We start from the raw sequence: 15,085 nt of genomic DNA on the forward strand, positions 1-15,085 counted from the left end.
TTAATATTTACGTCAACCTCATAAATAAATCATGAATATTTTTATAATAAAATTAAAAGAAAAGTTAAACTTGTCTTTGTATAATTTAGCAATTTATCCTCAGTCCAGTTTGATCTAATTTTAGTATTTTACTCTCCTTATCGGAGAAAGATTTCATTTTTGTCTTGATCGGTAACGGAGCTATAAACGGGGAATAATTTTAAATTATAATCAAGAATTTAGAATTAATAATTTTTTTCTGAAAAATTAGACATATAGAATCAACTCATTTTTATGTTGAAGTCTTGTTAGTGATAAAGGCAGATACAAGACGATTTGCTAACGGCAAGAATATGAATACACCAAAAGTTTATTAAAGGTTAAAATTGAGCAATTTCATGTCAGGAGTAAGTTTGAATATTTTTTGTATAAATTATTGTCAGTTAATTATAAGTTATAACTAATTCAACATTATTATTTCATCTTTATCACTAACCACAAATACTGATTTAATCTAGCAAAACACCGAGAAAGAATAAATTATTTCTACATAGTTTTTCCAGAGAAATTGCAAATCACACTCTCAAGCCAAATATCATTGTTGGAATTGCACCAGCTAGTCGATTTCACATATGTTATGTAAGTTATATCTAATTCTCAAAGTATTTAACTTGTAACAAATGCTATCAAACTTTATATTTGCGCTCTCTTCTACCTCCTCCTCCACTTTTTCTTCTTCGGTTAATGATGAAAAATCACTACCCATACTTCTTGTATAAAGTTTTTGACGTCTGACTTTAAATACAAATACAAGTATATTTTACTAATAATACCTTGATAGATTATTCAGAGATGCAAGATTCAATTCACGATATATATTTCTAATTTTTGTTTTCTTACCTCAGTCCTCCTTCCCCGATATGTCAATGACAGAAAGAGGAGAAATCACCCAGGTGTTATCTTTGTCAAGTGATGTTAATGTTGTGAAATCTTACTTCATGCTGCATAACGTATAAGTTATTGATTATTTCAAAGGATTAAAAAGGTTAAAGGGGTGTCCTTTCTTCACTGTCAAGGCATGCTATTACTTTCAATCGGGGAGATTTGAAATGTTGACGTTATGCTAATTTTAGATTTTGGAGTTTAACGCTTTAAGGCTAACTTCATATCTAAATATCTTTTCGATATACAAGTCCGAAGTCAAGTTTTTGCAAACCCAAATTCAGACTCATATTTTTGTATGTAAGTTTAGACCCAACTATTCAACTTCAAACTTATAAATCTAAAATTTATTCTAAAATGATTAAATATCCAATATTGTATAATTTTAAATATAGTTTAAACGAAAAATAGTAAAAAATGACTGTAACGTTAGTGATTTGTTTTATATTTTCCCTTTATTAACTTCTCGGGTCATAGATATCCTCAACACTATCTTTATCTTAAATATACCCTTGAATAATTAAAAAGATTTAAATATACTCCTCACATTAATGGTGAAAGTCACATAAGTGCATGCTTAGACCTTTTATCGATAGGTTAACAAAAGATAAATATAAAACAAATCACAAATATTAAAGATATTTTTGACCTTTTTCCGTATTTTAAATAAAAGGTCTAAACATGTATTCGATCTCCTCCAAGCAGGTATACGTGCACTTGTGCCCTAATAATTTTGGTCCTCAATAATTTAGTTCTGTGACCTACTTTGAGTCTTGTATGTATTTGATAGTTGGGATATCATGTGGGTAGGGCCCAGTTTCCAAATATAAAGACAAGTATAAGAGGCTTAAAATAAGAGGATAAGACAATTTAGAGGGTACCAAATCATTGATATGTACAGATCTGCCCAAGATGCGCATGTTATGGTGTGTAGTACTTCCTATACTGAGACCCAATCACTTTCTGTCAGATTTCTAACAAAAAGATAGAAATAATGCTTTTATTTAAAAATAAATGTAAAATATTAGTGGCATGTATTAAGCAACTGGATTCCATGATGCATAAGTTTTTTCTTGATCCACAAATTAAATTTCCAACTCTTCATTCTCTTTGTTTTCATGTCCCACAGGCCACAACATCTTCTAGTACTCTTTTCATTTGTAAGGATTTGTTGATTAAAATGACTCATTACATGGAGAGGATATTATCACATTATAAGATTTTCTAATCGTTGTGTTGTCTCGTGATAGATCAAGAATCAAGAAGTTATGGTTCAAAAATGAATTCCTACAATTTTAAATTTCAATAAACTCTAAGCTACTGTCGTCTAAACATAAAAGAATGTGATGAGATGGTTATGATTAAAAACATTTACTAATTAATTAGAGATTTCAAGTTTAATTTCTAAGAATGAAAACTTTTGGTGGAGGGACTTTACTCCCTTTTTTGGCCTACTCATCATCTAATATGCTTATTAAAAATCAATTTTTTTTTCATATGAATCTATGAACTCATGTGCCAAGCTTACAAATTCCTGTATTAGTTGATTTCAAGTATAGTAAAAAATGAATTACTATGAGTTTGCTATAAGCTCTAAGCTATTTTCGTTTAAACATCGGATGGATGGTTGAGACTTGAGATCCTTCATTTCTAATCAAAAGTCTCAAGTTTAACTTTTCGAATGAAGCATTGTAGTACACTTTACTCCTTAAGTTGGCATACCAAATGTGAATCCAAGTTAATAGACTAGTGACTTAGAAAAAGCTATCCTAATGAAAATTATTACTCCTTAATCCTTATTGATTAGGTGCACAATTGACTTTTTTAGTAGAAGACATCTAGCAAAAAATAGTTTTGTAATTTTTTATTGATATAACAAATAAAGTTTAATGACTGTGTGTGAAATTAACGTATATTTTATGATTAAGTTAGTAGCTTTAATTTCACCAACGAAATAACTATATTTTACTAAGCATTTTCCCTAATTCACTTGTGATAAAGGAATTCAAAAAAATACAACGGTCTTTTCTCTTATTTTTATCTATTTTCTCCTTTATAAAAGATACATTTTTTTCCAATGGATCAAAACTATTTCCTCTTACATAACAGGTAAAGGAACATCGTGGCAGAAACTTAATTAAAGGAACTGGGTTTAGCAAATTATATTTCTTTGAATACACTGATGTTTGCTGCTTAGACCGTTGAATTAATTTCGATGCCAAGGTCAAATTTATGAAGAATGATGAAAATCGCTTGTAATATTATCAAATGTTTAGTAGGATAACGACGTCTGCAGATCCAATGTCATTATCAGTCATAATCGAATCCTAACTGTCCAGTAACCTAATTATAAACAAAAATCTTCAAGAAAATTATGGAAAGTTGGAAACTAGTTTTAACAAATTTTATCGATCCATTATGAGGCTGGGCCTTTGACAAAGCTCACTGCTTTATTGTTTTTCTTTAGTTTTTCCTTTTAGTTTTGTTGTCTTTGTAGATATTAATCATCCTTGTTGGAACATCAAGTAATGATCCTAAAAGAAAGGAAGGGTTCGAAAATTGAACATTAAACTTATAAAATAGAAAGATTAGTGATGGTAAACCGCTCTTTGAGTTAAATTTTAGCGGGTCAAAATGAGCTGCATCAATAAATGAGTCATTGCCCAAGCCTGTTCAAAAGTTAGTTGAACTATGATGAACTGAGTCAAAATGTGCTAAACAATGGATCATAACTATCCAACTCTTATTTTAATTTCTTTCTTTGTTTTTGTTATAAGTTATTACCAAACAAAAACAATAACTTTTTTCTTTCTTCTTTATTATAGCTATATATATAGCATAAATCAAAATATTATTTAAATAGTTTGACAAGGTTATTTGTGGGTTTATGACATGATTATAATTTGGGGCGGGTTAATCTTACATTAAATCAATCTCTCATGTGATGCTAGATTTCTGGAAGATTACCAAATCCTTGAAGTATAGAAAAGTTCCCAGAATTTAGCAGGGCATATACCCTTTAATGGACCTTTTTTCCCGTACCCCTTAATGGGCCTTTGTCTGTCAATTTAGCTTGGTAAAATCGATTGGTTGAATCAAATTAAACAGTGAATAGAAAATTATAATTAGTTGTGTCAAACGAGATGCCTATCTTCTTTAAAGTAAAACAGCCAAATCCTAAAAGTTAGTTTTGTGCAAGAATTTAATATTTTATTTTGTGGGCTTTTCTTTGTCTACTATTTTGGGTAAAATGAAGGGGAAATAACCTGTATATACAGCCCACTTATTTAGTTTGCAACCAATGTAGCCCAGTGTATCATTAGTGTATCGATAATATATATATATATATAAACGGGCCACGCATCTAATTTGCGACCTATATAGCCCGTTGTATCATCTGTGTATAAATAATATATTTGTTCTATATAGCCATCTATAAACATCGCATATACTCTATATATAATGTATATGCATTGTATAATCATGCATAAACACACGAAATCAACTCAAAATGCAGTGTATAGATAATGTATATGTCATGTATAGCTGTATATAAGTTGCTCAACTTCTTTGGTAACTTTTACATCTGTTTGATGCCTTTTTAATGAAACTACTTCTTCATCGAAAAAAGAACATTTAGATAGACATGACACGCAATTGAATTTCAGGAAAATAGTACTTCTAGATTTGCAATAACCGAAAGCTTCAAGAATTGTGGCCTTTAGATCTTATAATTTTACCCATAATAATTATGGAACACCGAGCAAACCCACACTTCAAAATCGACTTCCTTGAGCTAATGAGACAACACCCGTTTGAGATTTCATAATAAATTTCCAGATTCTTCCCAAATATTGAAGTTAACCCACTCTTTTCTTTTTCTCAACACTACTGCAACTACATTTAAGTGAGAACAATCCAAGATAAACAGTAGTGAGCGAACATGCGACAGATCCGCCATCACCTGACTTTTGCACCAATCGCCATTCTTCCCCCCTCAATATCTCCAACCCTAAAAATGCTTATTATATCTATACCACAAAATTTTGGATAAAAATCTTATATTTGAACGGAAAAATCAACGAAAACGAGAGGAAACTTTGAAGGGTTGCAGAGAAATCGATAGATTGAAAATGGAAGGTTCAATGCATTGACAGAGAAAGCGAAAAGTTCAGATAGCCAAGGGGAAAATCATCGATTGGTGTAATAATTAGACTAAAAAGGGTAACTAAGTAGGCGTGCTGTCATAGAAATCAAAAACCTTTTCACTTTTTTTTTGAAATTCGAAGTTGGAGTTGTGTTTGATCATAGTTTTCACAAATAGTATTTTTATTATTGAAATGTACTTATTTTTGTTATGAAAAACAAGTTTTTCTTGTTGTTCAAATTTCAAATACAATTTTTAAGTTGTATTTGGAATTTTCATGGCCAAACACTAATTTTTGAAAAAAGTGATTTTTTTTTTTAAAAAAGTGAATAATTCTTATGGCCAAACGGGTCCTAAATCACGGAAGGGCTAAGCCTAGTAATAAACTAAGGGGTTGTTTGGTTGGAAACAAATTATCCTTGGATAACTTATCCTGGGAGGGGTTAGTTATACCACCCTCCCACAAAGATAAATCCCGGAATAACTAATTTCAGGATTAATTATACCACAATTTTATTGCAATAAAAAATGAAATAAACTCATCTCAAATATAATCCTGAAATTATTTATCCTTATCTCTCGTACCAAATAAGCTCTAATAATTGGGCGAAATCTAGCAGTAGTATACTGGATCGCCGAATGGCCATTGGGCTTAATCCCTAAAATGAAACATATAATATGCTAGCCCATATTGTCCAGCCCAACCCAGGGACACAACCAAATTGGCTATGTTTATCAGAATTAGGGTTTCACATAGGCCTATTTAAACATATATTCACCTTTCCCATCTCATTCATCCACAGCTTCTTCCCTTAGTCCTTAGCTTTTACATTTAGGGTTTAGCAATTTTGTGTTCTTGTATGTTTTTGAATTTGTATTAACTATTTAGCACCAATGAGGAAGACATCCCAGGAATAGGAAGTGCCGTATGACACTTTTAAACAACACCGGCGAAGCAGTTTCCACTCTCATCTCCCATCCACCGTTGATCAGTTTCCTTCCCGTTTCTGTTCGACGGTCGGGATTTCGTGGTATTCTGCTCCGCCGCTGTGTGTGTGATTTGTAACGGGTCTCTGAGGTTTTTTCAATGTTTTAATTTATTGGGTCCGATGCCACGTCGACGGTAGCAAAAATAAGCAATGACCGAAGGTGCTATGATTGGACCAATAATAAGTTATTAATTTAACATTTCGCATTTTGATAGGAATCTGTGTATGGATCTTTCAATTCCTACACGGAGCCGTTTCGTGCGATTACATTTATATTATCTTCCAAATTTATTTTCTTAAAAAGTACTATTTTAATTTTGTGAGTAATGAAGCCAATGAGGTGTTTTTAAATATTTGGAATTACCGTCTGAACATTTACATTGATGTCAATTCGGCTGTCTGAGGCTTCGTTATATTACTACTTTTCATTTCACCTCTTTTGTTATTACAGTAGTGTATTATTTCCCATTAAATCATTTTTGGAGCGTCTTATTTCTTTTTTTTTGAAAAAAAAAATTAGTTATAGTTGGCCAGTACTACAAGTCTTTTTTATACTATGTTGCTTTATACCAACAGCTTAAAAAAACTTAGCTGTTATTGTTATTGGGCAAAGAACTGATTTAATATCTAGTTTTTAGTCCAATAACAACAGCAATTGAGTTTTTCATCAGATCGAGATTGTGGGTGAATTCAATAGTCTGCTTGTAGAATGTAGTAAAAGATTTGAGAAGGTTAGGTTGATTCGAAATAAGTTTAGACTAAATATTTCTGTTCTATTGATAAAGATGGGTAATTAAATAATCCTAGAGCAATTTTCTGCTACAAATTTAAATAAACAAGTCATCAATCCATACTAATATGGCAACATATCAATGACCAAATTTCTGTAAACATGATTCTGAATCACTGTTGAAAGGGTTAAAATAATTGAAAATGTTTGGAAATGAAAAACGCAGTAATGGCAAACATAAAGTAGCTGGTTATTTTGATTTTTATTTTGGTAGAAGAATTTTTAACAGTATTTTTTGGGGAATAGCATATTGTGTTCAAGGCTTTAAAGTGTGAGTAAAAGCTACTGTATTTCTCAATTTCAGAAAGATATCTTCTGCCTCTATTGAAAAATCAATATATTTTTGGTAAAAGCGTAGTCAAACACTTTAATTCTCTAAATATTCATTTAGAAGAATACTTTTAGCTTTTTAGAAGTTTGGGCAAACAATCTATTTTTTTCGGTTCAAATTAAGCGTTCATCCATTTTTCATATTCCTTAAGAAAAACAAAGAATATGCATTTTGACTAAATTATTTCAATTTTATTAACAGAGAAAATTGTGTTATTTAGCAAGACAACATACGTCTACAAGATCGACATTGTAATAATTAAAATTTTCAAAACATGAATCTGAAATTCAACGTGCAAATGAAGTGGCAATGATGTCTGATTTGAACACTATTCTTGGTCATGCTCAAGTCATCATCATTGTTTTAAAACGCAGTGTCAGGACTTGCTTCGGGGCTCGCCTCAGGTAGGGCAGTGGCAAAATGCTCTGGGGCTAATATCCGAGGCTTAGTTCCTATGAGATTTACGCCTTAATACGCTCTAAACATGCCTAACGCTCAGGGCTCGCTAAGCAGTTTTTACACAAATTGTATGTTAAATTCCTTAATTAAAATCATTCACCTTTATAATTGTTTAACAAAATAATGATATTTAATAGTTTTTCATCTATAGAAATAGAAGATTGGGTGTAATTCATAGCGGAATTGTACATTTTCACTTGTCATTGGTCATAAGTTTTATATATCAGAATTATCATATAATTTTATTTTTTGTTCATGAAGAAGTTATGTTTTAATTGTAATATTGATAAATTTTATTGATTATTTGCTTATAGAGAGATAAAAGGAATAGTGTGATAGTAATAGTGTTTTAAGAAATTGTGTTTTTTTCCGCGTTTGAAAGTTAAAATGTTAGAATTGTTTTGCATTTCATAATAGCTTTTATTTCATTGTATTGTTTATACTTGTAAAGTTATATTATATATAATTATAAGTTATAAACGGTGTATAATGGATTGCTTTGATCATTTTTTTGTGAGGATCAAGTGCCCGTGCGATCACATGCACACACACACATATATATATATTTCATTTATTTACAGTTTTTTTGTTTTTTTTATGTAATTTTACCTATTTAAAAATATTTATTGTAATTATATTATTTTAAGAAATACTAAAAATTAAATACCCATGAGGCTTATGCCTTGTCGAGAGGCGTATGTAAAATGCCCCGCCTTTTAAAACACTACTCATCACAAATGAGAGGCCATGGAAACTCAGCAATTTTCTAAATACTTTAAGTGATGTTACAACAACCAACACCTGAATGGCTTGATATTTGAAAAGAAAGATAAGTTTGCAAATTAGTATTTTCAACTAAGTAGTCTTCACAATCGAATGCCACAAACATCGCATATCCATTAGCATCTCTATGAGAACCTCGTATAATCAACAACTCTACGAGGGTAGAGGTCTGCGGAGGGTAGAGTGTACGCAAACTTTACCTCAACCTTTTGACGGATAGAGAGGCTGTTTTCCGATAGACTCTCGGTTCAAAGAGAGATGAAAAAGCATCATGAGTAATAAACAGTAATAGCAACAAGATAATATGATAAAGAACATAGTAAAAAGAAGCACTCAAATAGTACTAGCGACAAAAATAAGTAATTTAAAGCAGTATAAAAGGCATGGTGAACTACTGTAGAAATTAAAACAATTTGAAAATAATCGAAGTACAAGCAAAACCAAATAGTTTCGGGAATCGAAAGACAAGGACCTACAAGGATAATACTACAACTATTAGTATGAAAGGACAAACAAGACAATAGTCAATTACTTATTAACCTTCTACCCTAATTTGAGCCCTCTATAATCTCTTATCTAAAGTCATGTTCTCGGTAAGCTGGACAAGTGCCAATGTCGTGTCAAATCACCTTTTCTCAATACTTTTTCGGCCTACCTCTGCCTCTTTTGAAACCGTTCATAGCTAACCTCTCACACCTCCACACTGGGGCGTCCCGTACATTTTCTCTGCGCATGTCCGAACCATTTCAGCTTCGATTCCCGCATCTTATCCTCCACCGAAGCCACTCCCACCTTGACCCGGATATCTTCACTCCTTATTCTATCGCTCTTGTTATGCCCACACATCCATCGCAACATCCTCATTTCTGTAACTTTCATCTTCTGGACGTGAGAGTTCTTGACTGGCCAACACTCCGCCCCATACATCATAGTAGGTCTAACCACCACTCTATAAAACTTATCTTTAAGTTTCGGTGGCACATTCTTATCGCACAAGACTCCGGATGCGAGTCCCCCATTTCATCTACCCTACTCCAATACGAAGTGTGACATTATCATCGATATCTCCATTATCTTAGATAATAGACCCAAGATATTTAAAACTCTTTTTCTGTTGAATGACCTGGGTTCCAAGCCTTACTTCCACGCTAGCTGCCTGTGCCACGTTATTGATCTTGCACTCTAAGTATTTTGTCTTGGTCCTGCTTAACCTGAACCCTTTAGAGTCCAAAGTCTGTCTCCAAACCTCCAACTTAACGTTAACTTCGCTTTGGGTCTCGTCAATCAAAACAATGTCATCTACGAATAACATACACCATGACATCTCACCTTGAATTTGCCGCGTCAGTCCATCCATCACCAAGGCAAATAGAAATAGGCTAAGAGCGGATACCTGGTGTAACCCCATCATCACTGGGAAGTGCTCCGAGTCTCCTGCCACTGTCATAATGAAATATATACATGATTGACTACCTTCAAAATCTAATCTAAAATAAACAAAACTCATATCTTAAAATCGACATGACTCGTTAAAGCATATCTGTATTGAAATTAACGTCAGACTCGAAAGGTCGGAAAGAATGGCAAATGAAAGAATGAGCTGGAAACAACAATACCCAAAAGGAAAATTATATTTGGCACAATCATTTTTGTGCAAAATGGGGATATAATTGTAACTTCACATGATTTTTTTAGGGAATCTTGGCTCTTTATTATTTTATTATTATGTGCTATTACATCAATGCCCTTCCTGAAAAAAAAATTATAATTTGAGATTCTCTCTCACTTAGGCTAATCATAGTTTATGTTCCCAATATATATTTCCTGATTTTTTAAGGTGGAGTGCACCAATAGCCCTACTTTTTTTTTTTAACAGTAGTTGTATTAGTGTACATGCAGTATTTGGCCTAGAGTGTACTTTCTTCTTCTTTTGATTTTTGTTTTAGTAACTGAAAGTGTTTTTATTTTTCCTGTAAATAGGATATTATATATTGTCTATATACATATGGTATTTGACCTAGAGTGTATTTTTTTCTTCTTTTTCCTTTTTGTTTTGGTATCTAAAAGTGTTTTTATTTTTTCCTGTAAATAGAGTATTAAATATTGACTATATACATACGGTATTTGATTTTTATTGGACGTTATATATTGAAGAGTGGAATAATTTGAATGAGTGATTAATTTCTGTTGTTTAATTTTATTTTGTTTTTGTTCATGTTGTTTAATTTTGTATTATTTTTTGTTGAACTCCATGTTGCTATTTCTTGTGAATGCAGTGTCAAATTATTACTTATTAACATAACAAATCAAGTCACTTTTAGTGTCGAAGTAACTATGAACTAAAATTAGTTATAACCTTATTATAAATGAGCTCCCAATTACTGATCAGTAATGTAAAACAACAAGGGGAATCATTACCGATCATAGCGCAAACAAGTTTGTAACGTAAAAAATCCAAACTGAGCATGAATATCATGAAATGCTGCCAATTTGATTGTGAGAATGCAACAAACCAATATTTTGCATTGAATTTCCTATTAAATATTGAAAAGTCATTTATTTTATCATTTTGCTCTATTAAAAAATGCAGCTAACTAAATTTCCGTTCCAAGAAATGTCGAATGCTTTTGCAGCGAAATTGGTCAAGGTCCACGTTTAGAACCCTTAAGTCCCGAGTTCGAGTATAGGTGCGCGCTTTAGTCTAATTTTTTTTTTCATTTTTTCTTTCACTTATGATCACCAAACTTAAACAAATCAAGTACCAATGTATTTTAATCCTTTTGAACACCAAAACTCATTTCATTTTGCGATTTGATTGAGAAAACACTAAGACTTTGAATGAAATGTCATATCACATACTCATTTGTTTGTCGATAACACGTTAACATATCTAATACTTTAAATGCAGTGTCAACTCATTATTCCTATTAACTATTGAAAAGTCATTTATTTTACCATTTTGTTCTATTCAAAAAGGCAGCTAAATAAATATTCGTTCTAAGAAATGACTAATTATACTGCAGCAAAATTGGTCAAGGTTCACGTTTAGAACCCTTAGGTCCGAGTTCGAGTCTAGGTGCGCGCAGATAGTGAAAATCATTTGTTTTCATTTTTTGTTTTACTTTGATATTGGACTACATTTATCCTCTGCTGAATATTTGTGTTGTGGTTGTTTAGGCCCAATTTCTTTGAGCAGCCCAATGCATCTTTATGTTCACAACAATCAGCCCACAAAATAAATTTGTCCAATAAAATATAATACTTTAATTTATACCATATAAATATGTGATAAACAATACACAAAGCCCCATTCCATTATTTTTTTTACAATGTAATTTTTTGGATATATCGAAAAAATTGGTAATATAAATGACTTTTTAATATTTAATACGAAATTCAATGCAAAATATTGATTCGTTTCAATCAAAGGCAATCATAGTGTTGACTACTTATTAAATCCACTATTTTAAGAAAATGAATTTAATGGAATCAAAATATGTTAAATTAACAAGTTTAATTCTAATTCCTTCAATTTGGCTAAGTATTATCTTTTGAATGGAGAAAAATGGTAAAAGAAATGACTTTTCAATATTTAATAGAAAATTCAATGCAAAATATTGTTATCATAGTTACATTCACATATTTATATAAAATTTGATGAAATTGAAGCAACACTTAACAGACCTTTTACTAAATCTTAACTAATACTTAGATAAACTAATTGAATTAGATCTAAACTTGCTAATTGTTACTCAATTCTATTTAATACTTAACTAATTGAAGCAATTCATGTTAAATTCACTATTTTTGTTTATATTGATTGGATAAGATCTAAACTTACTAATTCCTTCTAAATTCTATCTAATTAGTAAATTGAGACAATTCAATGTCTCATTTAAAGTCAACCATAAAGTTGACTACATGTTTGTAATGACCCGTTTGGTTGTTGTGGTCTCTTCGGCGTTTTCGCCTGTCTCCGAACATTTATAAGCTCACTTTTGACCGAGCGGACCGTTGACACCCTTCCTGAGATGTCTAGACGGGATTCGGACAACTTTTGTGAAAAAATAGGTTTAAAGTGAAAAATGATTGGCCCAAAGTTGACTTTTGGGCAAACAAACCTTTTTCGGAATTTCGTCGATTCCGAGAGGTCTGGATGGTCGTTTAGATCTTGTGTGTGTGTTTGCTTCGATTCCCAATGCATTTGGGTGCATTTTGGGACATGGGATGAAAATTTGGTATTAATGCACCGGGAGTTGACTTGGTCAACGAGACCTCCATTGGGAATTCCGAGGCTACAGGCGTGTTTTTATGTGGTACTATGTGTCTGGAATGTGAGCAGATGGCCTCGGGAATTAATCAGAAAATCGGATTAAAAGGTGAAATTTGGGCTAAGTTTCTGGTGTATGGTGGCCGCTTTGGCGGCAGCAGCACCACAGCAGCGGCACCGCTGGAGCGGTAGCCCTGTCGCTGAAGCCGTCCTAGCCATTGAGGCTTGACCGCTGGGGCGGCGCCGCAGGAGCGGTCCCAGTGCCGCTGGAGCGGTCCCAGTACCGCTACAGCGTGTGACGGGCATTTAATTATATTAATGAAGTGTTAAAAAGCCCTAGACCCTCATTTTACCCCATTTTGATATTTGAGCTTGAAGACTGCTCTTAAGGTTATTTGGAGGACAATCTTGGAGGTAATTCTTACTTATTTCTTCATTGTTCCTTAAACCATAATCATGTTAAATTCCCCCTTTTCCCTTAATGAACCCATGGTGGTAATAGTTGAAAGAGGGTTGTTATATCCCATTTTAACCAGGGTCAAAATGGTTTACAACATTCTAGTAATTCGGAGATTAATTAAAGTTAAAGAGTCGTCACCTAATTATTTATGGTGAATTAGGACATGTAAAGTTTATTAAAGTAATTGTCTAAAGTTAACTCCATTTTAAAGTCTAGGTAAGGGTTCAATTAATCTAAAAGGAGGTATTAAGCACCCTTTAAGATCCGTAAAAGACGATTAACCGGCCGGACTTAGAGGTAATTAAAAGGCTAAGTATAAGTGTAAAATATAAGTAAGGTCCAAGTATTTGGAAGAAGGTAGTTAACTGTATCAAGTTTAGAGAAAATGTTTGTTAATGTCAATTTAGCTATGGTAGCAATTAGCGGAGTGTAAAGACTTATAACAAGACTAATAGAACAAAATAAATTATGAAAAGGTTGCCTCAAACAAATACACGTTTCAAACGTTGGAAAGGAGCAAAGGTCTAAAGTTTGTCTTTTAAAATCAGTCTGCGTTTTCATTCTCAGAATAAGTTAAATTTCGTGTCTCGATTTTTGGTACTTGGAGAGCATAATCTTTACTTCCTAATTTGAAAAAGTACCAAAGCTCCAAGAGGAACAATTAAACTCCACTTAATTGAAGACCTCCTAAAATGGATAGAATGAGACTTGGTTAAAATACAACAGTTAAGCATTTTACGATATTCACACAACTAAGATAAAATGTTAGTCAACCCCAAACAAGTAAACAAGCAACAACAAAAATAATCAACAGCCAAAATCGGCTCCCAACAGAAAGAATTAATTTTTCGTGGTTCGCTTTTAAGCAATGTAAAGCTGGAATTGATCGACGATGTGCGGACTCCATGTGGTAGCGGCGTCGTTGAGTCTCAAAGTGAAACTCTTTTGTGGGTGCAGTGAACTGGGACGTCGGGGCCTCGAACCTACTCTCTCATTATGAACAGATTCAAAACTAGAGTGGGATGAATTTGAATACCTTTTTCGTGGCTAAATTTCACCAAGAAAGAAAAGAAAGTTTTGGAAGATGATGAGAGTATTTTCAAGGAGTTGAATGGAGACTGAGCTCGTTAAAGCAATAGTATTGATATTGAAACTATGGTAAAACTTGAGTGTCAAAAAGGTGGTTTCGGCTGAGAGTTAGAGATGTATTTATAGGAAAAGGTTAGGGTTTGTGAAGTGGTATTTTAGGCGGGATTTTGAAATGAATAGCCGTTTGAATTAGGCCTGTGAATGGATCTCTTATGCTTCAACAAAATCAGATTTTTTGAAAAGAATTCTTGGCTTCTTGTATATTTTGACTGAATCTTGTAATAAATAGGAGAGGAGAGAAAAGGTGAAAAAGTCAGAAACTTACTCTAAATTGGAGGGGCAATCTTCTGCCATGGATAGAGAGAAATGTTTCTTGGCCAAAAGTGGAAGGAGGCGCCACTTTGAGGGTAGAGGAAAACCCTAGCTTTGTCTAAGAGATATGAGGTGGGCTGCTGTATTTTTGGGCGAAAATGGGCCAATTGGGCTGGTCTGAAATAAAAGAGTTTTGTGGGCTGATTGGGTTGGATTAATGGTCTCTTTTCCTATTCTAATTCATTCTTTAGGCTTCTTTGTATTAACATAATACCATATATATATGTGATAATAATAATTTAGCCACTAGCATTAATAAGGTGTAATTTAAGAAAATACAAATAAGGTTATATCTTATGATTAATACGTAATGAGTAAGTAACAATGTACGAGGTATTAATAAAATAACAATTCCTAACAATAATTATATATTAGTAGCAATGTTAATAAAGTAAGGGTGAAAATAAGATATTTAGTTTATTAATAATTTAGAAGCTCAAGAAAATGAATTGGAATAAAGGAGGGACAAAATTG

General features: G+C 32.5%; 3 non-coding genes across 3 annotated transcripts; all 3 read left to right on the forward strand.

Moving 5' to 3' along the window:
• Positions 1-5,957: 5,957 nt before the first annotated feature.
• On the forward strand, positions 5,958-6,023 carry LOC132620720 (small nucleolar RNA U49). Its single transcript, XR_009575152.1, has one exon. It is a non-coding gene; the product is annotated as a small nucleolar RNA U49 (small nucleolar RNA).
• A 148-nt stretch (positions 6,024-6,171) lies between these two features.
• Positions 6,172-6,329, forward strand: LOC132620713 (small nucleolar RNA snoR2/U65). The gene has a single exon (XR_009575145.1). It is a non-coding gene; the product is annotated as a small nucleolar RNA snoR2/U65 (small nucleolar RNA).
• A 57-nt stretch (positions 6,330-6,386) lies between these two features.
• On the forward strand, positions 6,387-6,468 carry LOC132620704 (small nucleolar RNA snoR77Y). The gene has a single exon (XR_009575137.1). It is a non-coding gene; the product is annotated as a small nucleolar RNA snoR77Y (small nucleolar RNA).
• Positions 6,469-15,085: the final 8,617 nt, after the last annotated feature.

The sequence above is a fragment of the Lycium barbarum genome, chromosome 11 (genome assembly GCF_019175385.1).
Source record: "Lycium barbarum isolate Lr01 chromosome 11, ASM1917538v2, whole genome shotgun sequence".
NCBI lineage: Eukaryota > Viridiplantae > Streptophyta > Magnoliopsida > Solanales > Solanaceae > Lycium > Lycium barbarum.